General features: G+C 33.4%; 1 protein-coding gene across 2 annotated transcripts in view; it reads right to left on the bottom strand.

Moving 5' to 3' along the window:
* LOC141529372 (uncharacterized) overlaps positions 1-15,771 on the bottom strand; it is a 201,909-nt gene that overhangs the window by 79,733 nt on the left and 106,405 nt on the right. For both annotated transcript variants that reach the window (XM_074245876.1, XM_074245875.1), the window contains exon 5: positions 8,716-8,773. The gene's annotated coding sequence lies outside the window, so the exon portion shown is untranslated. The remainder of the gene's footprint in view (positions 1-8,715; positions 8,774-15,771) is intronic.

Here is a 15,771-nt window from a genome sequence, read left to right as displayed (position 1 = left end):
ATTTAAAGGTTGCGGACAGAAGAATTGATGAGGATGGTATGGAATGGATACACTGGATAGGATAACTTATATTTTCGCTTAAAGGATCTGTTATACACCGTTGCCCAACAATAAAAACACGAGTAAGATTGTACATACATATAATACCACATCCTGTGGATTTACCACAAACCATCACACTCATCTCTCATTACTCTCTTACTATCTTTTTTATCTTAACCACTATCCTAAGTAAAGCGCAAATATACACTTGTCAGAACTTTATTTTTATTTTAGTTTTACTTTTACTTTTTGCTGTCCAGGTTTCTTTGTCTTTGGGGGTAAAAAATAAAAAGTTGGTTAAAGCTCTCGGCTTACAGTTTCTAGCTTTACTTACTCCAAATACAGATGAAATAGAGACAATGAACGAGTCGGAAAAAGTGTAAAAACATTGAGATTTCATTGTACTTAATTGTAGTATGTACGAGATAATTTTATGAGATAGAAAAGTTTAAGAAATTTAAAAGTTTAATTCTGAGTGTGTTAGTTTTTTTGTCCATTGATAGCTTTAAGGTTTGGTTGTTTTTCTTTCTCACGAGTGTACAAGAGAATTAAAAACTGGAATTGACATGAATTTGACAAAACAAATTAAACATTTGTTTAATTGAAGTAAAGAAAAAGGGAGAAAATTAAATTTTGAATTTCTCAGTGGTGAATAAAAAATTCAAAGTCTAAGACTTAGAGACTGATTTTAATCAGTGTCTTATATAATTTTCTAATTAGCAGACAATCCTCACAAAAAGTTTAAGCCTCTACTTGTAATTTATTATAATTTTATTCAAATATATAAATTTAAATTATAAAATTCTTTTTGTTTCATTCCATTATTTTGTTTTACAAACAGTAAAGTACTTAAATTTAGTACGGTAAAATAATAAAAGTGTAATTCGTACGACAACGAAGGAGAAAATAAAAGTCGCATCAGCCGGATGAGACGAGGAAAAAAATTAAATATTACGTATTAATAACATTAAATGATAAAGATTATGACGACAAGCGAGTGAGTGGATGTAGTGCCGTGATCACGGGTTCGGTAACTTTTGAATTTAGCAGGAGCTACCACAGGAGCTCCATGAGGGCGGGGCAGACGTCAGACAAATGAAAAGCATCCCTAATTTGAAACTGAGAGAGTCGAAAGGCAAACAAGTGCCAAACCCGGTTATTCTTCTCTTCTCCGAGTCTTTTCTCTTTTTATTATTCTTTTATATCCCTTCTCGCACTCTGTCTATACGTACACTCGGTCCTATTCTTCTGACAATTATGAGTCGTTTATACTAAGAAAGCACCACAGGGATTCCCGAGAATTATGTCTCCTTTTCATAGTTTAAATTTATAAATATACACTCGTAAGGTTTATTTAAATAATTAATTATTTTCAATTGTTGATCTTCTGAGGATATAATATCTAATTAGATAAATTTTGTTTGACCCTCGAAGTTTAAATAAAATTAAACATTTATGAGAAAGTTTCAATATATAGTTGATTGTCCTGTCCTTTTCATTTTTAAATTATCGGTTGTTTAAAAATCAAGTGAGTTTGCTAAAGGCGTGTGAAATTTTATCGAAATTACTTCGATATTGTTTAATTTTTTTTTTATTTTCAAATCTTTAAAATTATAATGAACTGATTCAAATAATTTATCTAAATAAGGTTCAAAAGTCCTTGTAAAAGTTTTCGAAGACAATTTTTTTTTTATTTTTCTATTAGAACATATATGATCTAACAATTGCTAAATTTGTCAATTTGTTCAATTTTCATCCTCATTTTAATAATAAATAAGATATAAAAATATATTAAAAAAAAAAAAAAACCCATTAAAAATAGATTTTTTCTTCTTTTTCAATTAGTCTTATTTATTATTTATTTTATTTTAAATTTGTTCTTGACATAAAATATTTTCACTAGAATATTTTTTAGAATTTATATTTTTAGAATGATTGGATTGTAAGTATTAGTAAAAGAGCCATAACAAATATTAAAAGCACGCGCTTTGGCATGGAAAGTAATGCATTGTATAATTTATAATAGAATTTAAGTGGTATAGGATGATGTAAATGGTAATGTAGGAAACTTGAGTGAGGTCGACGAAAAATGACGGGGAATTAGATGTAAAGATGTTGGCACAAGAAAGGATGACGAGGAAGGACCAATGAAAATATATATATATAAATTCAAATGGCAGATTTCTCTCTTTCTCTCTTTCGTTCATTTTCCACATTACTCTTTCCATATTACTTGTGTGCTTGCGATACGAGTGAAGTTGGCGATCAAGAGGGCCAATTACCGATCTATGCAATAGGTACGTAAAATGCTCGTGTAGGTACTCAAGTGCATACTTTCCCGCTCGTACTTATACATGCTCTTATTCTCTTATTCTCTTCACCCCGGGAGTTTTCTCTGTCAGCAGATAGGAGACTGCAACCCCTATCTAGCACTTGACGGCACATATGCGGACTATATCGACTGTGCGTCTACTTCCCGTATGTTCCCATTACCCTTGAAGGACTGTATGCACATTATGCTTCCGTAGTGCATCGTAAAAAGGGTGCTCGGTATACACATATCAAAACGTACTAATAACGCTATATGACCGTCCACTGGGCTGTATCCTGAATTTTTATAGCTAAATAAATGTGCTTGAAAAAATTATTGGCTTTATATATCTCTGTGTTACTCCGTATGTGTTTTTCTGAATGGAAAAATTTATTATCGCGCAAATTATAGGATTTAATAAAAGTTATTGAGGTATTTATTACAAATTTGATTGTTTACAAAACTGGAAGAGAAATAAAATTTTTATATTCAGAAATTATAGTCAAGTGATTGGATTTTCATGACTTTAAAAATAATTTAATTTATTTTTTTATATTTTTTATTCTTTCAATGGAAGAATTCAACGAACTATTACAAATTTTTTAAGGAATATTTGAAAAAAAAATTTTTTTCATTTAAAAATATTTAATTTGATATCACTGAAAAATTTGTCGATTTTTAAAAAATGAAGTTTAAATTATTTTCATTGTTGAAAAAAAAAATTATATATTCAGGAACATATTTATAGAAAAATAAATGAAATTTTTATTTAAAAACTCAATTTTTTCAAGAGCCTTCAACACTTAAAATTTCGCAATGCATAAAAAAGGTGGTAATTTAAGGGGGATAGCCACTGTGACGCTGGAAAAAATAGGCAATTTTCGGGAATTTTTTTTACTAGGATAATAAAGGAATTTGGGGATCGGGTTTTTTTTGTTTTATAAAGTATATGTTGAGGATAATTCTCCTAAATTTTTATTCAAAAATATTTTGTTATCACAAAGTTATAAACATTTTTGTAGAGCACCAAAAAAATTTCCCCCTCCATTGCCGGTACTGTAACTCAAAAACGGATTATCTGAAACAAAAAAACCAAACGGCATTTTAATCTATAGGAATGTCGCTATCGTCGCACGTAGGGGATTTTGAAAATTTTGATTTGAGAAAAAATGGCGCCATATTGAAAATTTTTTCGTCTTTTTTCCTCATTTTTTGGACTCAAACAGCCTTAAAAATCTTAAAAATTAAAATTTTCAAAATCCCCTACGTGCGACGATAGCCACTAAGTAGACGAATACGGGGAAACAAAAAAATTGAGAATCGGTTCATATTTACGAAAGTTACAGTACCGGAAAGTTTGAAAAAGTCGTTTTGAGAAAAACGCGAGTAAAGTTTTAAGAAGATTCTCGCAACTTTAAAATCTAGTCTTTCACAAAATATTCATACTCACATCAAACTATCAAGTCCTGGGCCATATGAGGGTTCTTCCTCCTTATCTTTAGTATTGACCTTGACTTTTTTATTTTTTTACTGGCCGTTTCCATGCGGCTTTCAGCAGCTTTAACCCGAGTAGCGTCGCGCTCAACGCAGTATGAGTAGAGTGTTGGTCCTACTTTAACATCGAGATTCTCTAATATCTTCAGAGTTGCTAGAGCCCCATCATTGAATGTAATTGTTGAAATATATAAAGCTATTTCAACAATAAGGGAATAAGAAGAATTTGTTTTTGGGGCGAGCTGCCACACTAATGCATTGAAGCTTTCATTATTATTTTGTGTAAACCCACCGACACATCGTTCCAATAACTCTGGATTCGATAGATCTTCATAAATCGGTATTAAAGCTTCCGCAATATCTGCAGGAAGTGGTGGTTTTTCAACTAATGAGTCCAAAGTATTTGTTGCCACAGCTTTTTGAAATTGACACCACGAATTTGCACCTTCAGGACAAAGAAAATGCTGCGGATCTTCGGGTGATGAAAACTTGTGATAAAATGTTTGCCAAATAGCATTATACATCTCATCAACATCATTAGAATGACGTCTGATTGCTAAACCATAATACTTTGTAAATTCATTAATTGCTTTGTCCGTTAATCGACCTTTCCCACCTAAACTTTTCTGTGTATTTTCTTCTTTTCCTGTTTTTGTCTTCTTGTTAGTTCGTTGCTTCTTCAAAGCCCTTAGTCGACTGCCCATTCGTTTTTGCACGTGATTAATACATTCCTTTTTTTTTTTATCTTCACCATGTCCCCATACGGTTTAGCATCACAAATATTTTTATACGTTTTAGTGTCACCATCACCTATATAGTTTACATACTTAACGTTATGTAATAACTCTGATCGCATAAACATCTCTTTTATTCCATCTACCTCCATTTGTCCAGAAGAATTTTCATGGTTTATTGGACAGTCTAGAGCATGGTCTTGCATAAATTGATCGTATTCAGCTGTTCCTTTTTTGAGCTCATTAGCGCACACATCTTACAATAACTGGATTTCATACTTACATCTACGATTTTGCCAGTGAAGTAACCAATTAGAGAAGATATACCAAATGAAGATTTAAACCCTCTTTTCTTCCAACTACCGTCACCGGAGACAGAAATTCCAGGAATGTCATTGGATTTTAAATGCTTGCAGGTTTCTTGGATTTCTTCTTTAGCAGCTTTTTTCAACACTAAATCACAACAGTTTCTAGCTGCATTTCTGATTTGTGTGACCAGACGATCGTAAAAGCTATGGAACATTGGTCGTGGTAAATCCATGAAAGCACAAAATCTTTCAGCTCCAGATAACCCAATACCAATTATCCGCATTGCAAAGATGAAACGGCGATTAATTTCATACGCATTCTTGATGAGTGGACATGAATTTATCAAAACTGGATCACATTTTTGCAATTCACAACTAGTTTAAAACCTAATCCTCGAATACTTGTCTCAGTAAAGTTTACATCACCACCACACTTTTTACACGATACACAGCCACTTAGTAAATTAAATATCGAAAAAAATTTATAATTTTGTAGCTAATACTCGAATCAATTGTACAATCAGATTTTTGTGATAATTTCCTCTTGGAAGCACTATCACGTCGTTGAGAGCCAGTATTTTTTCAGTTTCATATCTGTTGAGCGGTCGATTAAATTTTTTCCTGTCGTTTGGCAGTTTTCTTTCGTTTTTAATAACTTTACTTTGTTTACGATCCATTATTTAACAAATTTTTTTGTTAAATAAACAAAAAAAAAAGATCAGAAGATTTAAAAAAATAAGTAAGTAAACAATAACGAGTACACTAAGAAACTCAATAAATTAAAGAACGAGTGTGTATTCATACAAAACAACTAAACTATGAGGTACAGTATCTCAACAATAAGAAAAAATATACGTTAAAAGTCAAATAATTGTAACGGTTGACAATCGTGAGGGAAAACAATCGCCAACCCGTACGAATCAAAGACGGAGCGAGCAGGCGACGTTTTCGTCGAAGCGCCGCGCGTAAAACGGTCAATCGACGCGCTCTTATAAAAATGACTATAACTCGAAAACTATTCGGAATTTTTCTATAAAATTTGAAATACATAATTTTGAATATATAAACTTCAGTTTAATGAAAAAAAAAAAAAAATTTTTTTTCCGAAATTTTACAGTGGCTATCCCCCTTAATTAACCACATGAATTAGTAGAAGAAAAATAAAGCAGATATTATAAAGAAAGAATAGAAGCACAAGAAGCGAGAAAACCTACTGGTATAATGCCCCCGAAGCAGTATGTACAAATTAAATTGGGTAGTAATCTTATGATGAGACCCTGAAACATTAATTTGTCTCGTTGAACGAAATCCTTGTCGTGTGAGAGAAGTAAGAGGGGTGACTCTTTCACAGCGAGCCGTTCTCAAGAGTCTCGCGATTGTTGTACTTGCTTTACGCGGCATACAAACATGTTACGAATAGGTAATTATATTTACCTTTTCAGTTTTATTATTTAGGAGGCAAAAGAGCGCTCGACCTCGAGCTGCCTTTCTTTACTGGTAATTCATTTTTTTTTCTTTCCTCTCCCTTTCCTCGAGAATATTCATATAATGTTTAATGTTATTCCGTCAGCCCACCGAAGGCATTTAATTATTTACAAATAATTAATCGACTTCCGCAATTCAGGTTTATAATATTTAAGCCCTCCTTCTTCCTTCTACCCGTATGTCTATGAACACGAAATAAATCCATCGGATTTTTAATGTAAACCATTTTCCGTTAACAACTCCGTGTGACAAAAGCTCGTAATAGAAATAGAAATAGAAGAAAAAGCGAATCGAATTGTCCCTTCAAAGACCCAGACGGAAACAACCATCGAATTTCGGTCTATAGTTCGTAGTAGAAAAAAAAATGTCAAAATCAATTGGAAGAATTATTTGGCATTGTTGTAAAAATCCGTTGGATCTACGTGTATGTTCATGTTATCAATGAAACCAAATTGTATCTTTATTCAAGCTTTATTTAATTTACACCTTAATCCAAAAATCCGGAAATCATGCCTGTATTTATATTTATTATTATTATTCCTCTCTGGTATTTGGTGTAACGGAACGGAAAACATAGATAAACAAAAAATAAATAAATTGATCGGATCGAAAGTCCGAAAAAGATTGAGCGACAAATATCCCAAATGACTCGTACAATATCATCAATTTGCAGCCTGGCATTACAGCCTGGCAAATTTGTAAACTTCAATGAGGCCAATCAAAGCAATATGAGAATGAGGATGAGGATGAGCATGAGCATGAAAATGATTTCAAAGTTCGGGGATTATGATAAATGGATAAAGCGCAGATAATTTATAAAACGAATAGAATTTCAGGTATGTTATCTGCAGAGCGGAAGTGACGTCGGCAGAGACGAAAAATTCGAAGTAAATTTCGATGGATAGATAGATCTATTTGCGGTAAAAGGACCACCAGAAGATAGAATAGAAAGGGAAAAGCATCAACAATCAGGGCAAAGTCAGGCATTACACTCTATTCATTCTCCCACTACCAGCCTTTTTCCTGTACCGTGTACCAAAAAGCCCCACCATATGTTACTATTTTCAGATCCTTTTGCTCCTACGGCTGTTGAGAGTTTCTCATCCACACCTATCCTCCTATCCCTATTTCGCTGACAATTCTTCATTTGCGTGGTGCACGGAAAACTCGCTAGAGACTACATTGCCGTCTCTCTACTCAATCAGCTCGCAAGAGTTATAAACGAGCTCAAAAATAAAGTAAATAAAATAAGTTCCTTTGAAAATTAAACAAACAGCGCTGGGAAAATAGAAAATTTAACTACCGCTAAATATACTTTATTTGCTATTGATTATTTAGATTTATGTTACAACGCTATGCTCGGTGAGTTTTTTGTTTTTGTTTTTAATTTAAATTTGTGAATTTATACAAGTAATTGTATCGATGCGGATCGGACACACGCGTTGAGATTACAGGGTAAATCATGGGGTGATTTCCAATGAGCAATGAGGATTGACGTGATGAGCTACGAGCAGATAAAATTCTTTAAATTTTTGAGCTTACAAAGAAGAGCCGTTTTGAAGTGCGCTGATTGCAGCGGTTGTTTCGACGAGCCCATGACTGCGTGTCTGGGTCAGACGGGGAGCAAGGTAGAATTTAGTTCTCTAGTGTGGGTTAAATATATAGCACACGTACGGTATGTAGGTGGTAGTTTATGTACTATACATAACATTTTGGTACGGACTACCGTCATTTGAACAATATTGTCAGAGACCAGTCTATCCTATACTAACCAGGAATACGGAATTTCATCGCACACCATCACGATACGACGTATATGATTTATGCAACCTTTTTTTTACACTGACGAGCAATATTTCACTTCTGCACAATTGGTTATTATTGATTCATTTGAGCTTTTTTTAATGGATGTTATTTCTTTCGTTGATTGAAAAAAAATTTTTTTATGAAAAAATAGATTGATTCACTTGTCGGTCAAATTTTGTTTTATCTGACAGTTTAATTGATTAAATTTGGACATTTTCAAATGAAAAATAGCTTAAATTAAAAAAAGCTCAAATTATCAAGTTAATTTTCTTTCGTCTGGAGTTATATTAATGTGTGGCTGATAAAAGAAGGTAATTAAACGGGCGTTATAATTATAATAGTAATTATGAAATAGTTGATGTAGGTGTAATAAATAGCGAGCTTATTAAATATTGATTAGAAGCTAGAGCTACTATAGAGTGTATAGTAAAGTATGTACGTTAACGCAGGTTATTATACGACCTAGTTTTTGCTTGAATGCATTATTATCTAAAACAGCAGAATATTTGCATGAATTAAATAATTAAATACTCACTCAAACACGCTACTCTTAACGTCCGTTGCCAAAGATTCAGCCTGAAGTGACATATTTTCTGTAACACAAAATTTAATAACAAATTTATTATACAGCTAACGCACGAACCACTTTAACTTGGATTAAAATTTATATTGCTGAAAATAAGTTTATGTATAATGTAAAAGTGCTTTTTCATAGTCTATAGTATCGTGTAGTATAGAATAATGTAATGTAATATAATATATATTCATGATGATAATTAAAGAGTTTTGGTACTAAAATATAATATATTTATATGTATGTGTAATAAAAATAAAAGGTAAGAAACAAATTTATAAATTGATCCATATTAATAAGATGAGTGAATTCGCGCTGGTTACATTTTTGCATAAATTTGAATTGGCTCGCCGGTGAATAGCCTTACGGTGAGTGCTCCAAATTTGAATAATCGGGTATAATTCTGGGGTTTTCCCGGTGTAAAATGTCCAAGATAAAATCTGGTTGGTTATACGTCGAAACGTTTAACACAGTGTATAGATATAAAGTTTTCTCGTGTACCAGATACCGGAGGTGTACAGCGGTGGTTTATTCGTTACACGGCCTATCTCTTTCTCTGCGTTTCACTGTACCCACGGATTATTAAACGCATGTACTTGTAGACAGAATAGAATTAAATAGAGCCGTATAAAAAAAAAAAAAAAAATAAAAATTGACAAGTTAAATAAAATATTCCACGGTTTTTAAATTACGTATTATTATTAAAACAAACATCAAATATTATTTCTGTGCAAGCTTTGAGTGGTAAAATTTCACTCTTCACTGAAAATCGAGAAATCAATTTCGTATTTTGTTTTAAATGCATTTACGATGTCCGAAATCTTTTATTAATTAGAGGGTCTTACGTGTCCACCGAAGGCGGGCAAAGTTCAATCACAATTATTTGATTGTTTTTTACTCGTACTTAAAAATTATTATTTTTGCATGAAACGAGTGTTTAAGACACGGAGATTTGGATTTATCAAAGATTTTATTTTTTGTGGACTTGTTAAAGATTCTTGAATCCGTTTGAATTGTAATGAAAATGTTTGTTCAACTGCGAAGCACATATATATTTTAATTTTCAGTGAGCATGGAATATCCGAGTAGTCTCTGTACAAGAGTCTTTTAGAGTCTGAGGTAATTTGAGTCGCGTAAAGAAAGTAAAAAAGGAATAAATAGAAAGAAAGAAAAAGAAATAAATTAGGAAGATGAATACAGAATGTAGAATGTAAAGTATGAAAATGAATAACAAAAGAAGATGGTACTGTAAAAAAGTAGCAATTACGATACTCCTTTATAAAGTGAGGACAGAGTCTTGATTCGGAGACTATAAAAGTTGGGAGAGGTGCATCTAAGCGACTAGCGACTACTAAGTTCAAGGATGATCAAAGGAATAGGTAAGAAAGAAGATAATGTAAGGAGGTGGGCTTCCTTGGACCCTTGGCATGCGGTCTCGAGCAGACTACGACGTAAGAGATCGCCCTCGGAGCCATTTCATCCTCTGGCAGATTAAAACCAATCTTATTATACCAACGAATGACGAGGTCACGTGATCAATCACAAAAACATACAACGGAACTATCGACTTTAATGCGGTTGACTGAGACAGGACTATGCCAGAGAGCACAAGAATGCCCACCCGTTGAGATTAAGGAATGTGGAATTGTGTCGCAGGGCCGACAAAACTCATCCCTTCGCCCTGTACTGAATAATCTACAGTTTATCCGCGATCTAAATCCGCGAGATTTAATATTCAGATACTGATCGAACCAAACGCGCTCATTCTCTGCTTCCTTGGTTCTTCATTTTTTCAACATAAATGCATGCAGTGATGATGACCGAATTTATGCTCCCTCTTTCTTTCCCTCGGAAGAAAAAGCAATCGATATATCTAAAAGATTAACAGGAATAAACTCAAACGTTGAGTTTTTGAAAAAAAGTGTTGAACATATTTTTTTGTCTTTTAGGATGAGAAATTATAATATATTTACCTTTATTGATATTTAAGAAATTAACAAAATATTAATCATTAACCATTAAAGCTTCTGATGTAATTTGAAGAAAATTGGCAGAAAAATGGAGAAGATTTTAATCAATTTTTGCTAGCTTTTAATATTTTTTAAAAGTCACTTCTGTGGTCGTGGTTAAAATAGTTCGACAAGAATTTAAAATCAATCAAATAACCGCAAAATAATGTATGGACGAGTTCGAGTCAAATAGACAACTTATTATTCTTCTGTCAAATTAAAATTTCAATTGATTTTTTAAATAAATTGAAATGGATAAACACGCGGAAAAGTGATTTAAGTTGAAAAGAAAATATACGGTGGATTGATGAAGCTCAATTTAAAAAAAAAGTATGAGTAGAAACTGAGTAGCTTTCAGTTTTAATCTTCTTAATCAGACGGAGGAATTAGCGATTTTAAAAATGAGTTGCGTATAAAAAAGTAATATAGTGGAGAAAATGAAATTAAAAAATGAGACATATTGTAATAAGAATAAGTAATAATAATGATGATAATAATAATGAAAAAAGTTATTATCGTCCATCATGATGGAGAGTTTAAATCCCATTGGATATGAGTAGAAGCTTTAAAAGTTGAGCAGTTGGATGCTGAATGAAGAGAATTTAATCGAGACACTGTGAAGAGACAAATATGAGTTAATTTTTCATGAGACGAAATACTTTATTTTAAATCTTTTTCTTTTTCTGGCACTCGGTTTACTCTCTGCTCGCCCGCGCCATCACCATCGGTGGGTTTGACTGACATGAATGACGATCTTACGAATTAGGTGCCGTATAAATGGGTTTTAATTGGTTTTTGCTCAGATGCTCACACTCGCGCATAAAATACTCATCTTGAATGAGCCACCAAACTACAAAAAAAAAAAAAATTAACTAAAATAATAATGAAGAAGAAAAAAAAATAAATATATAAATATAAATAAAAAAGATTTGACTCGCTCGGACAATAAAAGATTGCACCAAGTTATTATAACTTGAGAAATATATTTTTTATTCCTTTCGTTTAACGTTTGTGACAGTGAATAATGTGGTAATAATACAATATTTAAAGGCTAATGACCCTGAAGAGATTGCGAGGCTTTGATCTCATAACGAGTCATTAATTTTCATTGATTAAACAACAAAGTTATACACCGGATAAAATTTTCGTAATTATATTTCAAGGTTTTAATTATCGCGAGCTTATTATTAAATTCAATCAACTATTTTAATTAATATCTATTTGTATATTTATACTTCGCCCGCTTTGTCAGTTATTGATGTTAAATTTCTGAGGAATATAATAAAATACACTTTTTTTCTGCTTTATACAATAGTTTAGAGTAAACAAAGTTAAATTAATAGATTTAAAAATTTTTCACATCAATTTCTTACCGTGTCCTTTATCCCTTAATAATTATCGATTATTTGTATTGCATCAATAAGATACTTTAAGCCGGCAGACAAAGCATCACCTGCTGCTCTGGTCTACAGAGGTTTCAATAAATACCACGACAACACTTTAACGGAATTAACCCGAACGAATTTTAGAAAATTACAATAATAATACAAGGAAAGGGGACACATACAACAGGGACACACGTAATTGCCAGAAAACTCGTGTACCCGAGAAAATAATCTTAATGTGATCATGCAGGTGGGTCTTAACTATTCAAATGTAAATATGTAAGCCAACGGTTCACCTCATATTACTTCTTTCATAAATGTATTCACTTTGTCACGTCGAATTACGTGTATACAAATGAGCCTTAATAGTTGTACTCAAGGTGCTTTGTCTAAAAGTTATTTTCTAAAAGACAAAGAGTTTAAATCTAAAGCTAGGGAGGTGTCTTGGATTTTTTTTTTATCAATAATTTACATGGCACATTTGCGTTTGTAAAGCGTTTCTTAGAAAACAGATGAAAATCTCCGGCAAACGAAAATCAGTTGCAGTGTTAACTAAATAAAACGAGAAACGTTCAGTTCACTACAAGCATTTCATTGCGTTCTGGTCTTATTATTTAGCGTGTAGAGTGCGCGCCTAGATCCTATCATGGGTACTCGAAGCCCTCAATGAAGCTGGACTGGTGACTTTTAAATACCTAAAGCTTAGCACAATTAAAAATTTTGAATTTTATTTTTGCTTTGTAACAAATAAATATTTTAACTGATCCGATATATTGATAAATGGTCTCGAAACTCTTTAATATCAAAAACTTTTAGAAAAAAATCTAGAGTTAAATAATCCACCGGTACGGTCAGTTGATGCTGTGGGTCTGTGGGTCAAAGGTGAGGAGCTTTTTAGAGAAGAAAAAATGTTTATGCGTACGCACAGGATAAATTTATATATTCCAGTTACATGTCGCATAAAATAAAAGGTAAAAAAATCAGACGGGACTTTAATCGGTGTCTCTATACATATAAAACTACAGTGTGCTGGCAGAGAAGCGTCGTCAGAGTAGATAGAAGAGGAGATTTCGAGGCTTGATATTACGAACGACCGCGAGTATAATTTTTATGGTGACCCTCGGCACGGAAGGGCGGCCGCTGCGGCATTGCACTAACGCTGTATAATACAGTATATGTGTGTATGTGCACGTGTACTATAATGTAAATGTATACATATATGTAGAGTGAAGAATACAGAGAAGAGAGACGAGAGAGACGATGGATCTTTATATTTTATTTAACTTTTTTAGTCAGGTTTGTTTTGTTTTTTTCAGGTATTTACGATGGCACTCGAGCGGTGACATGGGTTTCTGGGACCAATGAATTTTAATTCCTTTCCCATCTCGCTTGGTTCGCTGGACAGCCAACTAAACCATTCTTCCTATACACCAAGAACCATGAGTCTTCAGTCGGGCAAGAAGATGGCCGGCAGAGGGACAACGGACGTACAGGGGGTTCCCAGTACGACAGCAGCCCCGCTGTGACACCAGAACGATGATTTAATATTTTAAGAAAATGAGAGGTCCACCCTTAATTTAACCGCGGACGCGGATTGGAATATCTTTAACCGTTAGTGTCTCTGTCTCTGTCTGTGTCTATGTCTGTCTTCTGGGCAGCAGGAGACTTGAGAATACATCCCAAGCATCCAAGCAATTCGACACTTTAAAAATGTTGCTCACTAAAACCGACATTTCTCATTGTCTATACCTTAAAATTTTATCCACTGAGTTCCTGGATCTCGTGATATAACAATCCCCAAAAAATCAACAAACAAACGGCGACTGTTTTTGCTGTAAAAACTACGATCTAGATTTTGTTTTGTGGGATAGATCAACATTCTTACAGCCTCGGGACTTTAATTTGTCCTGATGTAATCAAGGATGCCTTTTTTATTATTTTGAAGTAGAAATAACGAATTTTAATTATCAATCACGGACAATGGGATGCTAGCGGAACTTTTGAATATTGATAACTCACTTCGCGGTATCTTGACTATCACGTTTAGTGAAGACAATCAAAGTCAAAAGGTGATAAAGTCATAATTAAATTAATTTTAATTAAAATTGAATATTATGGGAAGTAAAATCGAAGCAATTATTCAATTTGAAAATTAATATGACAAGAATTCAACTTTTATGTAATTTTTTTTTATAAACAAAAATTATAAACCATCAATGTGTAAATATGTTAGGTCTTAAAACCCCAAAATTTACCGCTGTTAATTAACTTTGATAAATTTTTTATTTGGTTGGTTTTAAATGATTTGGTGATTTATTCTTTAATTTAATTTTGGCGTTGATTTACGCGGTGAATATTTAGATTGCTCGGGGATTTTTTGCGGGATAAATCGCATGTCGGATTGATGCAGTGTCTGAGATAGCCTTTGGGATCATGATCATGATCACGCTCTTATAAGAATAATATTATGGGGATAAGTAAATGTGTGCGTAGATGTTGGTACACATGTACACACAAAAGAGGTCGGTACAGTGTCAGTCAATTATCTTTTAACAATAGGGTTACATTTCAATTACATCACACGCCTTTACCGTGACCAACTGCGTCGGTTGTTTTTGGGATGCATCGAGATCGAGCCGCCTCAATATAATGTATGTATATATAGATAACAAAGCTCTCTTCCGACACGGTTGTTTTGTATTATTCGGTTCTGCCAAAAAGAACTGGGGCGGTGCTTGGCTAATGTTATCCTTCACGCGACTTTATTATTTTTTCCATCATCCGCGAAAATTATCCTCCACTCCGGTATCCACCTTTGGCTTGTCTTGCTGTATTGCGTGCTAAGAGCCAACAAGAAAGAAGCAATTAATAACCGGGTAAAAAAAAAAATAAAATAAAATAAAGTTCATATAAAAATAATTCAATCAACCGATTGAATAATTTTTTTCCCTCCGAAGGACCGTAAGGAACAAAGTGTTGAATTCGCGGTGTGTTTAGTTGTGTTTGCCGCGATTCAGCGAGCCGGCAACGCCGAGATACTGCTGAGACTTGACGTACCAGACGAAGGACGGTGACAAAGAGGATTAATGTGATGGGGGTTGCGGTGGTGTAAAAGCAAGAGAGAGACACCGAATAATTCTCGATCGGCGTCCCGCGTCCCACGCCAATGTCCTCTGTCGCAACTCTCCCGCCTTTTATTTTCGTTTCTCTTTCGCTATTCGCTTTGCTTGTAGGTATATTGAGTATTAGCCTCTTCGAGGGCTCGGTTCCTTCTTCTTATTCTTACTATGCTGTTATGTATAGTACTCTGGTATGGCATCTACACGGTATAGTAAAATAAGGAGGCTCTGAGGTAAGTGGAATGCAGGAGAGCTCTATTCATTTAGAAATCAACGAATTTATAAATCTTCTATTGTATTGTATTCGGTTATAAAAATAAAAATAAAGGATTTAAGTGGTAAGGTAGTAGAGGTCTGATTAAATATTTACATATATTTCGATTTCGAGAGGTATATTTTACGTTAGGTGGCTGTATTTAAAGCGTATGCTAAACAGTAGCTGTAATGTAATAGTGTACAACAAAACAACGCCGGGATTCCAAAACAACAGAGTTGATGTAAACT

This window comes from Cotesia typhae, unplaced genomic scaffold (assembly GCF_013202065.1).
Source record: "Cotesia typhae breed Kobodo isofemale line unplaced genomic scaffold, CoteBio_Ctyphae contig_48, whole genome shotgun sequence".
Taxonomy (NCBI): domain Eukaryota; kingdom Metazoa; phylum Arthropoda; class Insecta; order Hymenoptera; family Braconidae; genus Cotesia; species Cotesia typhae.
The sequence above is the reverse complement of the archived record's forward strand: the minus strand, read 5'-3'. Positions and strand labels throughout refer to the sequence as shown.